Below are 15,303 nucleotides of genomic sequence, written 5' to 3'. Positions count from 1 at the left end.
GAAAGGAATTGGAAATTAAACGCTACTTGTAGCCATATCCAGATTTGATCCCATGTTCTTGTGTCTTCTTGGTATATGTTCCTTCTCGTACATCATGTTGACTCTCATTTTAGACACACATTTTAGTAGTAACCACAAATTTTATTATAGCTAGAGACTTGTTGAACTAGGCACTCTCAGTTTCTTTTCTAGCTGTCAGAAGGTCATCATGTACCTCCTAAGTTTAGATGGGATAAAGAGGTTGGGCATGAACTACTATCACCTAGGTTAATCCCTGGATCACTAGTTCACAAATCCCCAACCACCTTTCAAATTCAACATACACTTGTCTCCAGGTTAGTGGGCTCTTTCAGGACTTTCACACGAATAAAACCGGGTTACTAATTAAATACCATAAGGCTAACCGATGGATGGATACTCTTTAGTGTGACATTTTAGAGCACAGAAAAGACAGGGGCTAAGATAATTGTTCTCCAGCTAGCTAAATGTAGTGCAGCTAAGAAAAAGGATGAGGGTGCAGGGCCTGGCTTCAATTATTTCCAGCCCAGCAGGTCTTTTAGAAACGACTCTTAGAACTGCCAATTGTCTTGGCAGCATGAATTGTCTCTGAATTGTGTCTGAGAATACAGATCAAATGAACTTTTTTTTCTAAGTGTTAATTAAACAAGTTAATTAATTTCACGGAACCTCAGCTTCTTGTATGCAAAATGGGAAGAATAATAGTATGTACCTCATGTCATGGTTTAATTTAATGAGGTAACAATAAAATGAGGTAACAAATGAAAAATAAGTTAATGAGGTAACAAATGAAATTTAATGAGGTAACAATCATAAAGCACTTATAACAGTACCTGGAAAATAATAAGCATTCAATAAGTGTTAGCTATCATCATCAATACTTTGTGCCAAGCAATCACCTTTGCCCTCTCTTTGTCCCAGTTCCCTTTAGAGGTTGTTTTTGAAGGGCCCACTTGAGATTTTTCTCCTTATATTCTTTCATTTTCTCTTAAATTTCAAGTTTGTTATACTGGCAGAGACCCTTGCACACTGGCCTTTCCAACTCTGGTTAACTAAAAGGTGCCAGGAACAGGAGTCCCTGCATGCCACTGCCTTGGGAAATAAGCCATATATTCATGGATTTATTCTGGTTTGAAGTCCCACAAAAAGCAGCCTCTGACCTTTCTATCTAAATTCTTATTTTGCCATTTACCAATAAATGACCATGGGGAAATCACATGTGTTTTCCAAATCTCAGTCTGCAATACAAAGATGACAGGTTGCCTATTCCATATGTGTATTTGTTAGCAGAATGGAAAGCCTTAGTTATTGTTAGGTAAATCTTAAAACTCTATTTTCTTTAAGTTGGAGAATGGAGTTTGACAGAGTAATTTCTCTTCTGCTTTTCAAATACACATATGTGTGTGTTTATGCATGAATGTACATATAATTATATGTATGCATACACATATATATGTAGATGTGTAGATATAAAATCCCAAAGAAGCATAAAAATGGCTGAAGTCACTAAGACCAAGACCAGAAGGTTTCAGACTCTGTTACCATTTGAGTGTTATCCTGGCTAACTTAACCTCTCTGTGTTTTAGTTTTCTCATCTGTGAAGTGAGCAAATTGGACTAGAACTGTGCCAGATAAAGTTAGGAGGGAGTGCATATAGTGTATAGCTTCCTCTTGGAAATTTATAATGTATGTCAACATAGTAAAAAGTCTGAGAATTCTCTTCATAAGAACGTGTACTTAGCTCTGCTTAATGTAGTGTTTCTCTGACTTGTTTGTGCAACTCTATTCCAAAAATAATGAGTTAATACCTCGGCAAATACTGGTGTTCTGAACATAAAGAAGGGGTATCAGATTCTGGAGTAGATGATGTTCAGTACCCTCCTCCTCATGTTAGAGTTCAGTGAGTTCATGATTACTCCATAGCATAATATATTGGTGTCCCTATTGTGTTATCCTTCCCTACACTTACAATATTCATGTAATGAGTTCTTTCTTTTTTCAAAAGGAAGAGAGTTAATAAGATTGATCATATGGTTCACACAGGTTCTCAGTTTACTAATGGCCAGTATTACATCTCATAAGGGTATTATCATAAGCTTCCTTTGCCCTTTGGAGTTATGTTTTTCTTCCACTGGCTCAAAAATGTGTACTTAGAAGTGGGGAACGTGATATTCGGCTTTTCATTCTATTATTGTTTATGTGTATTAGTTACCCTTTAGAAGTGAGTAGGATCAAGGGGAGCATGATTGGTGAAGCCCACTTCAAATGTTCTGAGGTTTCTGGCCATAATATGCAAAATGTGGGCACCCCACCTTGGTTGTGCAATGGGAATACCTTTTCTATCAATTTGTTTTCTAAGTGATAAGGATAAGAAAATCCATTTTGACTTTGGGATTGCTTCATTTAAGCTGGGGGACCTGGAATTTAAATAACTCCTCTATGGGAGCAATCTTAGCATTTTAGGACTTAATTATGAGGAGTGAGTGATGAGAGGACGTTTTTGCCGTAGGGCTGTCGTAGAGTCCTGGAAGAAAATAGATGGTTCATTCAAACTGGGTAAATGAGGAAGGATTCACAAATAGCTGTTTACAAAGTGGGCCAAACCAAGAGAAAATGCAAGCTAGGAAAGAAAAATTCTCAATCATACTGTTTCCTACTTTTATAATCTCCTGAAGATGGTTCAACCAAATCAGAAGCCAGAGGGCAAGGGAGCCTGTTAACTCAATCAGATCCCTATTAGAGTGAAGAATGTTATCTGATAGGCAAATGGAAAATATCTTGCATAAGTACCAAAAGGTCAGGCCACATGCTTTGATAACTTTCACAAGAAAGAAAAGATCATAAACGAACCTATTCAACCCAATCCATCTTAAGTGTTAAATTTTCACCTTGGCGTAATTCTCCAGCCATTTTTAAGTTAGCAGTACTGTTTTCATTGTGATAGGATGAACAATCTCTATTTTTGAAATCAATATGCTTTAAGTTTATTTAATCAATTTTATTTTATAAACATGTATAGCAGCTACTGTGTGCCAGGCCCAGTTCTAAATACTTTAAATATGCTAATGCTTTAATTCTCATAACAGCTTTCCTATTACTACTATTATTCTCCCCATTTTGGAAATGGAGAAACTAAACATCATAAGGCTAATAAGAAGTGAAGTCAGCTGTATTTAGGCAGTCTGATTCCATGGCCTTACTTTAAATTATGAGGCTATGCTGCTTGCCCATATGGTATGTTGTTTTGCTAGGCAATCAGCCTATGCATGCCCAACTCCCTCTATTGAAGAATTAAAGTAGTGTCCTTTACCTTTTTTCACACATAGTGGAATGGTGTTGTAAAAAGATCATGCACTTTGGAATCCAAGGCTCTTCCTAGAAGAGCCTAGAAGGGCCCTGGGCAAATTACTCAGGACTTCATCAAAATAAAAGTGCTTGAGAGGAGGCTGTGATCTTAACATCCTTCCTGGGCACCTTACAATATCACTAAGGGAGATATTACTAAATTGAGTTCTTGTAATTGTTTTAAAAGAGGATTTAGTGTTCTAAACACTGCTTCCTATCAAGTTTGGAGGCCCACGGGGGCTGCCAAGTTGAAGAATGAAGACTAAAGAAGACAATGAGGTCAGACACACCTAGGTTCCAATCCTAGAAATGCTTATTTGTTATATGAATAAATTGAGGGATGAAAATAGCAGGAGACGTTTAGCATGGTTATCAAAACATGGGTTTCAAAACCAGAGAAAACAGATATCAAATTTTATTTGCATCATTAATTTAGTATATGTTGTTATTTAACTTCTGATTCTTAGTTTATTCATCTAAAAAATGGGGCTGAAAATACCTACTTTCCAAGTTGTTCTATAAATCAATTGCAGGAATGCATATATATTTAGCAGTGTCTGAAATATAGTAAGCATTCACTGAGAGCACCATCATCATCATCACCATCATGTCTCTTGGGGAAATGCCCCACCCCATTGTGTATGGTTCTGATGAGACTGCCAAAAACAATTTTTTCTATGCCCTGTGCTTGAAGGTTTGAGCAAGAGACTGAGACCTGACTGACCATAAATTTTAGGAATTGGTCCAAATGATGGTGTATTAGTTTTCTTGGACTACTATTAAAAATCATCACTTAACAACAGAAAAAGAAATTAATTGTTATAGAAATTAATTCTTAAACAGCAGAAACATATTCTCTCACAGATCTGAAGGCCAAAATCAAGATGTCAGTAGCGTTAGTTCCTTTAGAGGCTCTAAAGGAAAATCTGTTTTATGCTTTTCTCCTACCTTCTGGTGGTGGCTGGCAATCCTGATGTTCCTTGGTTTGCAGACATAACACACTACTTTCTGTCTCCATCTTCACACCAACTTCTTCTGTGTGTCTTCTTCCTTTCTGCATCTCATTAAGGGCACTTGTCATTGGAGTTAGGATCCACCCACTTAACCCAAGATGACCTTATGTAGAGATCATTAACTTAATTACATCTGCAAAGATCCTTTTCAAATAAGGTCACACTCACAAATTCTGGGTAGACATATCTTTTGGGGGTCACCACTCAACCCATTACAAATGGGCACTCGCTCCAAGTAGCGTTCATCCATGATCATCAAGCTCATATTTTATAAAGAGAGCTTGTATAAAAATCAAGACCACACAGAAGAAAACAGGGTGAAATTATGTGGCAATGGGAAAAAAAGAGGGAAACAGGAGTTGGGGGGGTATGAAGAGAGATATCAAAGGAACATCTGGATTCAGTAGAGCCCTAAATCATTTCTGCCTCCAGACTTCTCAGTTCCATGAGCCAATGTTTTTTGATTTTTTCTTATGCTTGCGTAAGTTGAGTTTTTATCACTCATTTCTGAAATAATACTGAATAATACAGCTACTAATATTAAACAGATGTTAATCCCTTTTCTTTATCTGCCCTGGGTAGGAAGGGGTTGAGGGGTTGTTAGAAAGAGCTTCCTGATGTGTGATTATTTCAGCTAAAAGCTGGAGCTGGATGAGACACTAGCCCTTCTCTCACTGGATTATACTTGCCTGTTTATCTGTCTCTCCTCCTTCTAAGGGTGCTCAGATATTGTGAGCTATCATATATTGAGTGCTTTCTATTTTTAAAGTACTGGGCAAAATCTTTGCATATATTATATTTTATCTAATCTTATAGAAAACCCATGAGATAGATGATGCTATCCTCACTTCAGACAGGAAAAGTGAAATTCAAAAGGTGGAAATATTGTCAGTTTTTTACAATTAGCAAGGGGTTCTGTCAGGCAGCAACTATGTTTTCTTCACTATTGTATCTTCAGGATTCATCCCAGAGCTTGGCACATAGTTAAGTAATGGTTCTCCAAACGTGTTCATTGAATAAATAGCATCAACATTACCTGGGGACTCAGTAGGAATATAAATTACCAGGCTCTACTCCATGCATACTGAATAGAAACCCTGGGGGTGGGACCCCACTTTCCACATGACTCTGGGACACTAAAGTTCTGGGCCACTGAATGGATATTTGTTAAGAGTAGAAAAACAATGAAAATGTTGAATCCCAAACTCAAAGTCTTAGTTAAGGGAAAGGGGTTAGTCTAAGGTCTATGGTTTCCCAAGAAATAATTTTCTAATAGTAGAATCTACTTCTACTTCTAATCTAAATCTACTTCTAATAGTAGAATGACAGAGAATATCTGTGGTACCCTAAAATTATTCTTCACATCATTCCTCTTGGGTATGAACCCACCTACAGTGATTAGTACAACCACAGACACAGAGAAAACAATGACTTCTCACTTTCCAGAGAAGGGTGGCTTCCATCTGTCTTTACCCATGATTCTGAGCTCTGTTCCTAGTGTCTCTCAGCCTTTCCTTAAAGCACAAACTTGCAGAGGAAAAAAAAAAAATCTTTCACACCATTTAGGCCATTGCTTACCTAATGGGACATATAATGTGATGAAATTGCCACCTGGTGGTTGAGATATGGGATGGTTCCCAAGGGTATAATTACACAGGCTATTATTTAATATTTTAACTATACCTACTCCAAAGGCATGCCTGCAGAGTTGGTTAATGTTATGACAAGCTGTAGATTGGAACTGAGGTTTTTGACACTTTTAAAATGGCAGAACAACAGGGGCGCCTGGGTGGCGCAGTCGGTTAAGTGTCCGATTCAGCTCAGGTCGCGATCTCGCAGTCCGTGAGTTCGAGCCCCGCGTCAGGCTCTGGGCTGATGGCTCAGAGCCTGGAGCCTGCTTCCGATTCTGTGTCTCCTTCTCTCTCTGCCCCTCCCCCCTTCATGCTCTGTCTCTCTCTGTCTCAAAAATAAATAAACGTCAAAAAAAATAAAAAATAAAAAAAAAATAAAATGGCAGAACAACAAATGACTAGATTTGGTAGGGGGAAAAAAAAGCCTAGTAACTTGATTTTTAAAGAAAGATTTATCATAAATACAGGTAGTCAATATATAAAATAACCATGACTAGAGGACAAAAAGCAAAGTGTGGCAAATAAAAGCCCAAGGTTTGAAAATCAGGTACATTTATTCATTTTGAAAACAATGCTCTATTTTAAGAATGGAATATCAAATGTAGAAATGAAGTGATATTGATAGAAAGTTAAATATGTCTTTATAATAAAATGTATGTTTTTAGGAAATTCCAGGATGCAGTCCCTCCCTGTGGAGTGTTGAAGTGCTATATTAAGTCAGGATACAGTAGGCTTTGCTGCAAAAACAAATTAACTTTGAAATATCGAGGATCTAACAACAATAACAAAGGTTATTTTCTGTCTCATTCTCCATGTCCAACATGGTTTGGTAGGGAACTGTTTTCCACATAGCTGCTAAAGACTCAGGATAATGGGATTCTCAGACAGTTTGTATTTTCATCATCTGAACATGAGCCACCAGCATTGCCAAAGCAAAAGAAAAAACACACCATCGGCTCTTCTATGCTCTGGCCTGGAAGTGATACATATCACTCCCGCTCATGTGCCAGTGGCCAGAACTTATCATATGGCCTCACTTAACTGAGAGAAACTTGGAAACCTATGGATAGTACATAGATTTTTGGTGAGTAGCAAATATCTTTGTCCAAAGTACCTGCTTGTTCTAATTAATCTGATTTCCTTGTAGGTCACTTTGTAGCTCAACTGTGCATTCTGATATCCTCTTAGAACTTCAGATCAAAATCCTCGATTCTTTATGAGAGAATGTGAATATTTTATCTGTCTCCTCAGCCACAGTATGTGAGTCTTCCTTTCCCAGCTAATAACCAGTTTCTACCAAAAGAGTAAGAAATAAAATGTCTCAAAAGCTTATAAGGGATTTTCTTTTCAATTATTTCTTCAGGACTAAGGAAATTCTTGGAATCAAATTAGATCATTAGAAAATATGTCTTTAATTAGTGAAGTTTTCATGCCATAACTTTAATGCTTATCAAGAGTCAATACAAGAGCACCTGTAGAGCACATAATCTAAATTATTGACTACCCTATGCATAAAGACACATGAGTTACCACCCTTCTGGGGACCACAGTGGAGTTCAGTGGAACATGTGTAAGCTTTGGAACTGATTAGTACTAGATTTGAACCCAAAGTCTGAAAATTCTTGTCTCAGTGATCCTCATTTGATAACTCCATCCTCTTCCTTCTAGTACTCCACTATAGAAGATTAAAATGAGCTCCAATATAGTCTCATGGTTAAGAGTTTGAATCCTGGAACCAGGCTTAGGTTTGAGGAGTTCAAGTAACACTACTTACTAGTGATGTGGCCTTGGACAAATCACTTAACCCTCTGTACTTTGATTTACTCATCTGTAAAATAAGGATAACAATTGTACCTATATCCAAAGTTATTATGAATATTAAATTGGTTTAATATTCACTTAAAACAGTGCTTGGCACAGAATAAGTACTAGTTAGTGCTGACTATTATTATGCTTAAATTAGAGATGAAGAGCATTTTTTCACATAGTAAGTGCCTTATAATACAGAAGCAGCAAAAAGTTATTCATGAAGATATTGGCTCCTTCATTATCAAATAATGACAGTGTAAATCTCTGTATACTTTTTTCCCTTTTCTTTGGCTCCTAGGAAACTCAGAGCTAGATTTAATGTTCAGTCATAATATCTACACATCCTTACATTGGTGGATTTACATGTCTATAATAAAAAATGCTGAAACCCTTTTTTAAAGAAGATAGGGTGTAAATAAATTTTTAATAACAGAAATATAGTAAGATCATCTTTTCTATTATAAGAAGATTTTATTTTCTATCTTCTTTCTTCTTTTCTTTTTTTCTTTCTAATGTTTATTCATTTTTGAGAGACAGACTATGAATGGGGGAGGGGCAGACAGAAAGGGAAACACAGAATTTGAAGTAGGCTCCAGGCTCTGAGCTGTTAGCACAGAGCCCAATGTGGGTCTCGAACCCAGGAATCATCAGATCATAAGATCTGAGCTGAAGTCAGATGTTTAACTGAATGAGCCACCCAAACACCCCTCTTCCTTTCTTTTGTAAGACAGGTATTACTGAATTGATTTCCATCCTAACTGGTGTAGGAGCTAGATATTCTTCTAGGATGAAGCCAGCAGCTAACTGAAGTACTCCTTTAAAAAATAGTCATGATTTAAATGAATGAAGGGCTTCCCAAACTCTCTACAGGCTATTGTCAAGTTTCAGTGTCTCCTCCTCTTGCTAAAGCTATTTCCTCCGACCATGCCTTTTATCTATCACTGATTGGCAAAGCTTGTGCACTCTTAGCTCTGCTCTCTTTGAGAAACATTTTTGTGGTTAAATACCCCACTCATGACGTGCAGAAGGGAGAAGTAGAACTTAGGGGGTTTCTTGCAGGCAACTCCTAGCTTCATTTGAACTGATGTGCTCCTTTGCTTGGTGAAGAGGCACGACTCCAGAAAGATAGGACTGTTGGAAAGAGTTCAATGAAATGAAAGAAAATATGGTCTGTGGCAAGTTGGAAGTATTGAGTTCTTAGGAACCATCAGAGGCCAAGTATATAATAAACTTGAGTAAATAACAAGATGATGGGAAGAATAATTGCCCAGAGGTTTGTGGTGTGTATAAACACCTAGGAAGGAAGCAAATGGGAAAAAGGATTTCAGCCAGAATGGCTGCAAGCAACTGAAAAAAAGAAAGCTCACTCTCTCTCCCTCTCCCTCTCCCTCTCCCTCTCCCTCTCCCTCTCCCTCTCTCTCCCTCTCCCTCTCTCTGCTGAACTCCAAGTACTTATTGTTTATACTATTCTTTTTGGAATTAGTCATTTTTACTGTCCAGGACATTTTCTATGTGCTCCTGTATTATATCACCTGACCTCTTACCTATAGATAATTATTTCCACAGTATTATTATAAATTATTGGATAGCAGGAACCATGGCCATTCTTGTCTCCCTGTCAATGAATAAATCATATGGTTCTAATCCCAGCTCTGCTATTCGCTAGTGGCACAAACTAGGACAAGTTACTTGACTTCTGTAAGTTTTAATTTCTTATGTAAAATGGGACTAATGATAGTCACACTGCAGAGCTTTAGGGAAATTCAATGATATATAAAAATGTTTGGACATGTTAGGATGTAAATGCCAGTTATTACCTTTCCCTCTCACAGTGGCTGATCCCATGACCTGACATACAGTAAGCATAATATTGTACTGTCGTAATACAAATCAGCATAATATATACTATATAAATAGGTTATAAATATATAATAAACATAGGTACTCTACATAATATCATACATAAAATAAAAATATATAGCCTGTTCACATATTATAAGCTTTTACGACTTTGTAAACCATGCTTTGCCATTTATGTGTGTATACATTATGTGTTAGGTATTACATATCTATGTATATATTGAATATACACCTGGACCCTCAGAAAATGAAATTACCTTGAACATTTCCCGTGTTGGGGAAGTCCTAAGTAAATTCACCAGACCTACAGTCCAGTTTCACATTACAGAATTTGGCTGTATGTAAAATGCTGTGAGCCTCATCTGACTGTGACCTATAGGTCCCTGATGTCTGGAAAACACCAGCACGGTCTAAAGCTGGACCGCATCAAGTTGCACAAACAGACCTTAGGGAGCTGACTCTCTGTAATGAGGAAGGCTACAAGGAGCTTGGTTAGTGTGGCCTAATGGGGATTTTTCATTTCCAGTTGCCATTTTTAGAAAACCTCTCCTAATTGATTACAGAATCCGAATTCAAGGAGAACAATCAGCTGTCAGAATTCCTTTTAAGCTCTCATAGACTGGAGCACCACTTTCCTTTTCAAGGGCTCTTGGTTCTGTGAGGGGTGAAGCAGCACAGAGAGGGAGGGTAGGTGGCTGGTTTACATGCAGTGCGGACAGGCAGATCAATCAGGCTCGCGCGGGTGTCTTAATCAGAGGCCTGCAGTTCACTGTGGTGGCTGAGTGCTACCTCCTTGCCAATGGCATCTTCTGTTTAGAGACGCTATTGATTGCTCCTCTCCACTTCTCTTCTGGGAGTTTCCGGCTGCAAGGCAGTGTCGAGAGAAGGGCAAAGGGGAAGGTGTTTGGTTAACGGTGCATGGGATTTGGAGCCAGGCTCTAATTTCCGAAGTGGAAATTAGATACAGGGCCACTCAACACAGACTTTCTGGAATGGTGATGAGTAGGGATGTATAAGGCAGCAGTCCTGAGCCAAGGATATCCCTGGAAAGATGGGTGGGAGGGTGCTCCAGTGAGCGGATCAGAAGTGAGTTCAGTTGAAACAAGAAGAGGGCAGTGCTCTGAAGGAGATCATGCCCATTGCATCAACTCTGCCTGGAAAAAGCTCCAGGTTAAAGTGACTTTTCTGGAGAAATGTAAAGTCTGGAAATCAGGCAGGGACTTAATGGATAATGGATCTGTTTGTAAACTTTACCTATAAATCAATATTCTCATACGGGCGAGTGTGCAAGAACATTCTTAGAAACTGAGATCCATCCCAGAAGAAACCTAAAACTATTTCGAGCATAGAATCAGGGGTGGGAAATATTGAATTTAATTATTCTCGATTCCAAGTTTGCTGTGAGGATGAATAATTGAGCACAATCAAGGACATTTTATTCTTCTCCCAGCCAGAGAAGCAATGCTGGGGGAGAGACACAGTGGGAGGGACACTCAAACCAATTTGAGATTATAAATGAGAAGATAATATAATTTTGTATATTGAATGGTTATGAAAATCAGAAATGACTTCCTCACCACTTGACTGTTGTTAAGCAATTCATAGGCAGATATACAAAATGAGGCAAACTTAAACTCTGAATGCTATAAAGTAGCAAGCTGTGAGAGAAATTTGAGAAATGTGAGAGCAAAACAATTTTCGAGTCTCAGGTGGAGTATCAAATTTTAGGTCAACTACATATTATGTTACTTTGGTTGAATTCCTCATTTTTCTGAAACTCATTTTTTTACAGGTGATATAGGGATAATTTGTGTCCTTCCCCACCTTCCAAGTCTGTATCCAGGTTCCAACTTTTTCTTTCCTTCCCTTTGCCTCAGAGACTGATTCCTGTGACTGCTTCCCCTGAAGCCCCCTGCTGCCTGACAGCAGGTTGGGATTGGCCAATGGGAGGTACCAGAGGCAGGGCAGAGAAGACCAGATATTTAGTCCTCACTCCCTCACTACTTTGACCCCAAGTTCTAGAAGTGGCTATGTCCTGTCATGACTACAGCTCTTGCCAGGTGGATTCTTCTCGTGGTTCCTATTCTCACCCTACGTCAGTAATAATTTCTCTTTGTGCCTAACAACCTGAGGAAGTCAAGTAAAGGCTTCCCACTGTTGCTAATCTCTGAGTACCTCACATGCCTTGTTTATTCCCTCAATCTTGTCCTCTGTATATTCATTTGAACCATCTGGGGTGAATTCTATTTTTTGATGGAACCCTGATTGGTACATAATGGTTGTAGAATTTCTAAGGAAATGGTTAAGTATCCATCCAACAAACACACAAAGGTGTATGCTTGAAAAGTCATTGAAAGATGATGTGGTAGACTGAATAATGGCCCCAAAGACATCCAGGTTTTGGGAATACCTGGAATTTGTAAATATTATCTTATATGTAAAAAGAGATGTTATTCAATTAAATATCTTGAGGTAAGGAGATTTTCTGGGAGGGACATAAATGACATCATAAGTGTTCTTATAAGAGGGAGGCAGAGGGAAATTTAACACAAAAAAATAAGGCAATGTGACCACTGAATCAGGAAGCTGCCCCACTGGCTTTGAATATGGAGAAAGGGGCCAAGAGTCAAAACATGCAAAGAATGGAGCTCTGGAAGGTGGAAAAAGTGAAAAAACAGATTCCTCCCTAGAGCCCCCGAGGGAGCATGACTCTGATGACATCTTGACTTTGTCACAGTGAAACCGATTCCAGACTTTTGACCTCTGGAACCGTAGGAGAATAAATAGTTGTTTTAAGCCACCAAGTTTGTGGTAATCTGTTATGGCAGTCACAGGAAACTCTCAGTGAAAATACCAAAGTCTAAGGCTTAGCTTGCAGGTTGTTGTCTCAGAATGCAATTCATAGTGACCACATCCCTTTTAGAAATGCATTCACATGAACCAGGATATGACATTGATGTATAGAGTCACAATGATGAGTTGTCAATTTCCCACGTGCAATCTAACCCTTCCACGCACTGGAAGGCATGTCTTTCTGTCCAGTCCATTTTCTCTCTGTAGACAAGCTTGGCAAACCGGTCCACAATCAGAATGCCAGCATACTGATTTGTAATTAAAAAGTAAAATTCTGCCCCAGAGATGGGAATCTTCAAGGATTCCACAAGCAGCCTGTTTTCCACCCTCCAGCAGACAAGTCTGGAAAGTCAAGTCCTAACTGAAGGTTGTTTGTAGAACGCTAATCCTGAACAAAGGCAGGTAGGTTAATAACTTGCTGAACAGCAACAGGATAAGACATCCTGAGACATTCCTTTGAGACTGGAGCATTTGGATTTCTTTGGCTAGAATCTTGTTATCCATCTTCCTTGCAGGGAAGGCCTTGCCATTGGGATGAGGATAGCTGTGCTTGTTTTGTAAGGATCCTTCCCTTCTAGTGTATATCCGGAGAATCATTGCCAAATTAATCCCTGTGACTCTTTCTTCTCACATGAATGACCATCCCTCTTTCTTTCTGGAGAATATGCAGACACTTTCATTCTTGCCAAAATCAAGTCTTGCTGGCACAGAACCCATATCATTTCTTTAAAAATGTTATTGCAGATCTCATTATGTGTTGATGTAATAATGAAGCAGACAATCTTATTTTCCTTCTCTTTAAGTTTTGGTGGAGAGGTATGCCATAATGTTTTTCTATAAACTGATAACAGATCTTGTGAGGATCATACAAGGTAATATACATAAAAGTTTAGCTCTCTTCCATATAGAGGACAATCAATAAATGTCATTTCTCTAACCTATATTCCTCGAATGTCTGGAGTGTGGTATGGTGTAAGAATATGTCAGAATGTTAAAATTCAGAATGAGAATATCAGAACCTGTCATCCTCTGATGATCTTAAACATCTCAGAGAAGCAGAAAAACCAGCATTTAGAGCTCTTTGTCTTTGTTCTTTTGATGAAACATGTATTGTTCATGAAAGAAATCTATTTTTTTTCTATTTCATTCTGATCTAACTACAGAGATACTTTCAGTCAAGGGCAAGATTGCATTATTCCAAGACCTATGAAATTCTCACCAGGCAACACATCTTAAAATTTTTTTTAATGTTTATTTTTGAGAGAGAGACACAGAGTATGAGCAGGGGAGGGGCAGAGAGAGGGAAAGACAGATTCGAAGCAGGTTCTAGGCTTTGAGCTGTCAGCACAGACAGTGACGCGGGGCTTGAACCCACATGCCGTGAGATCATGACCTGAGCTGAAGTCGGAGGCTCAACTGACTGAGCTACACAGGCACCGCACCAGGCAACACATCTTTAAAAGACAAAACCTTCATTTTGCATGTTGATATATCATAGAAAAATAAATTCAATGATAAATGTATATCTCTTAACTCAAAGGTTTGTAAATCAGATTTTTGTATAATAGCCATCTTTCCCCCATATATAGTATAATTTCTGAAATATACTCCCATCAAAATTGAATCCTGAAGAATAAGAAAATATTCATCCTTAGGAATGTAGCAAACTGAGCATTATATAATTAACCAAATACTAATAATTTCATAATGAAGTCTTCTCACAAATTGTTATAAACAGTAGTATGTTTAGTACATAAGTACAGCACAAAAAAATGAACTCAGGCTTCAAAGTCAGACAGATCTATTTTTACATGCTGGTTTGTTAGCACATAATTCTTTATCTCTAAAATTGGCTGATAAATACAATTATGTGGGGTAAATAACCTGGTTTGTAATTAGGTATTTGTTAACAATAATGGAAATAACAATGGCATTTTGTTGATGAGGATACAGGTAAACTCAGTAATTTATGACAATAAATTGACAATGACTTACGGGAAAATAAATAATCTTTTTATGGAAAAATGCTTAACTATTTTTTCCATTTTCTAAGATCTCCAGCCTTAAATAGTCTTTTTCCCTGTACCTATCTTATTCTCTTACCTGCTCTGTCTAGAAATGTTTAGTAGAGGCAGTGAATTCAGCTATAATAGAAATACTGTGTTGTACCCTGTAACTTAAAATAAAACAGCACTTAAAAAAATTAAGAGTTAAGGAAGAAAATACATTTTAGCATTACGGCAAACTGCAGGCACTATTCCACATGCTTATATCAAATCATCTGGTAGTGAGCTGAGTCACTGTTTTGGTATTGCTTGACTACAGGCAATGGGAGAAAATGATTCCAGGAAAAACAGAAATGTCTTGTCACCCAGTCCCATAGAATTTTGGAAAATAGTTAATAAAAGTCTTCCTTTCCTGAGAGTGTCTATGTCTCCTTAATGCAACAGCTAACGCTTTCATATTGTCTTCCTATAGTTTTGATGTAATCTCTTCAAAATGGAATAAAAACATTTAGACAGATACCCCCTCCGTTTTTAATTTGTTATATTCTATTTTGTTTTACCGCCAAGAAAACAGAAGCTCAGTTGGTTAGATAATATTCCAAGTTAATTTAGTTGAACTCTGGATATGAGTTTCCTTTCACTAGAAAAACACCTGCTTCAGTTATTTGTGGATAAATAAAGTGAGTAGATCAAGGAAGTAAGCACTGAATGAAAGTATTAGACTGAAGCCTCTAGAACATAGACCTACAAGATAGTACCAAGATAAAT

The sequence above is a fragment of the Panthera uncia genome (assembly GCF_023721935.1).
Source record: "Panthera uncia isolate 11264 chromosome B3 unlocalized genomic scaffold, Puncia_PCG_1.0 HiC_scaffold_1, whole genome shotgun sequence".
Classification (NCBI taxonomy): Eukaryota; Metazoa; Chordata; class Mammalia; order Carnivora; family Felidae; genus Panthera; species Panthera uncia.
The sequence above is the reverse complement of the archived record's forward strand: the minus strand, read 5'-3'. Positions refer to the sequence as shown.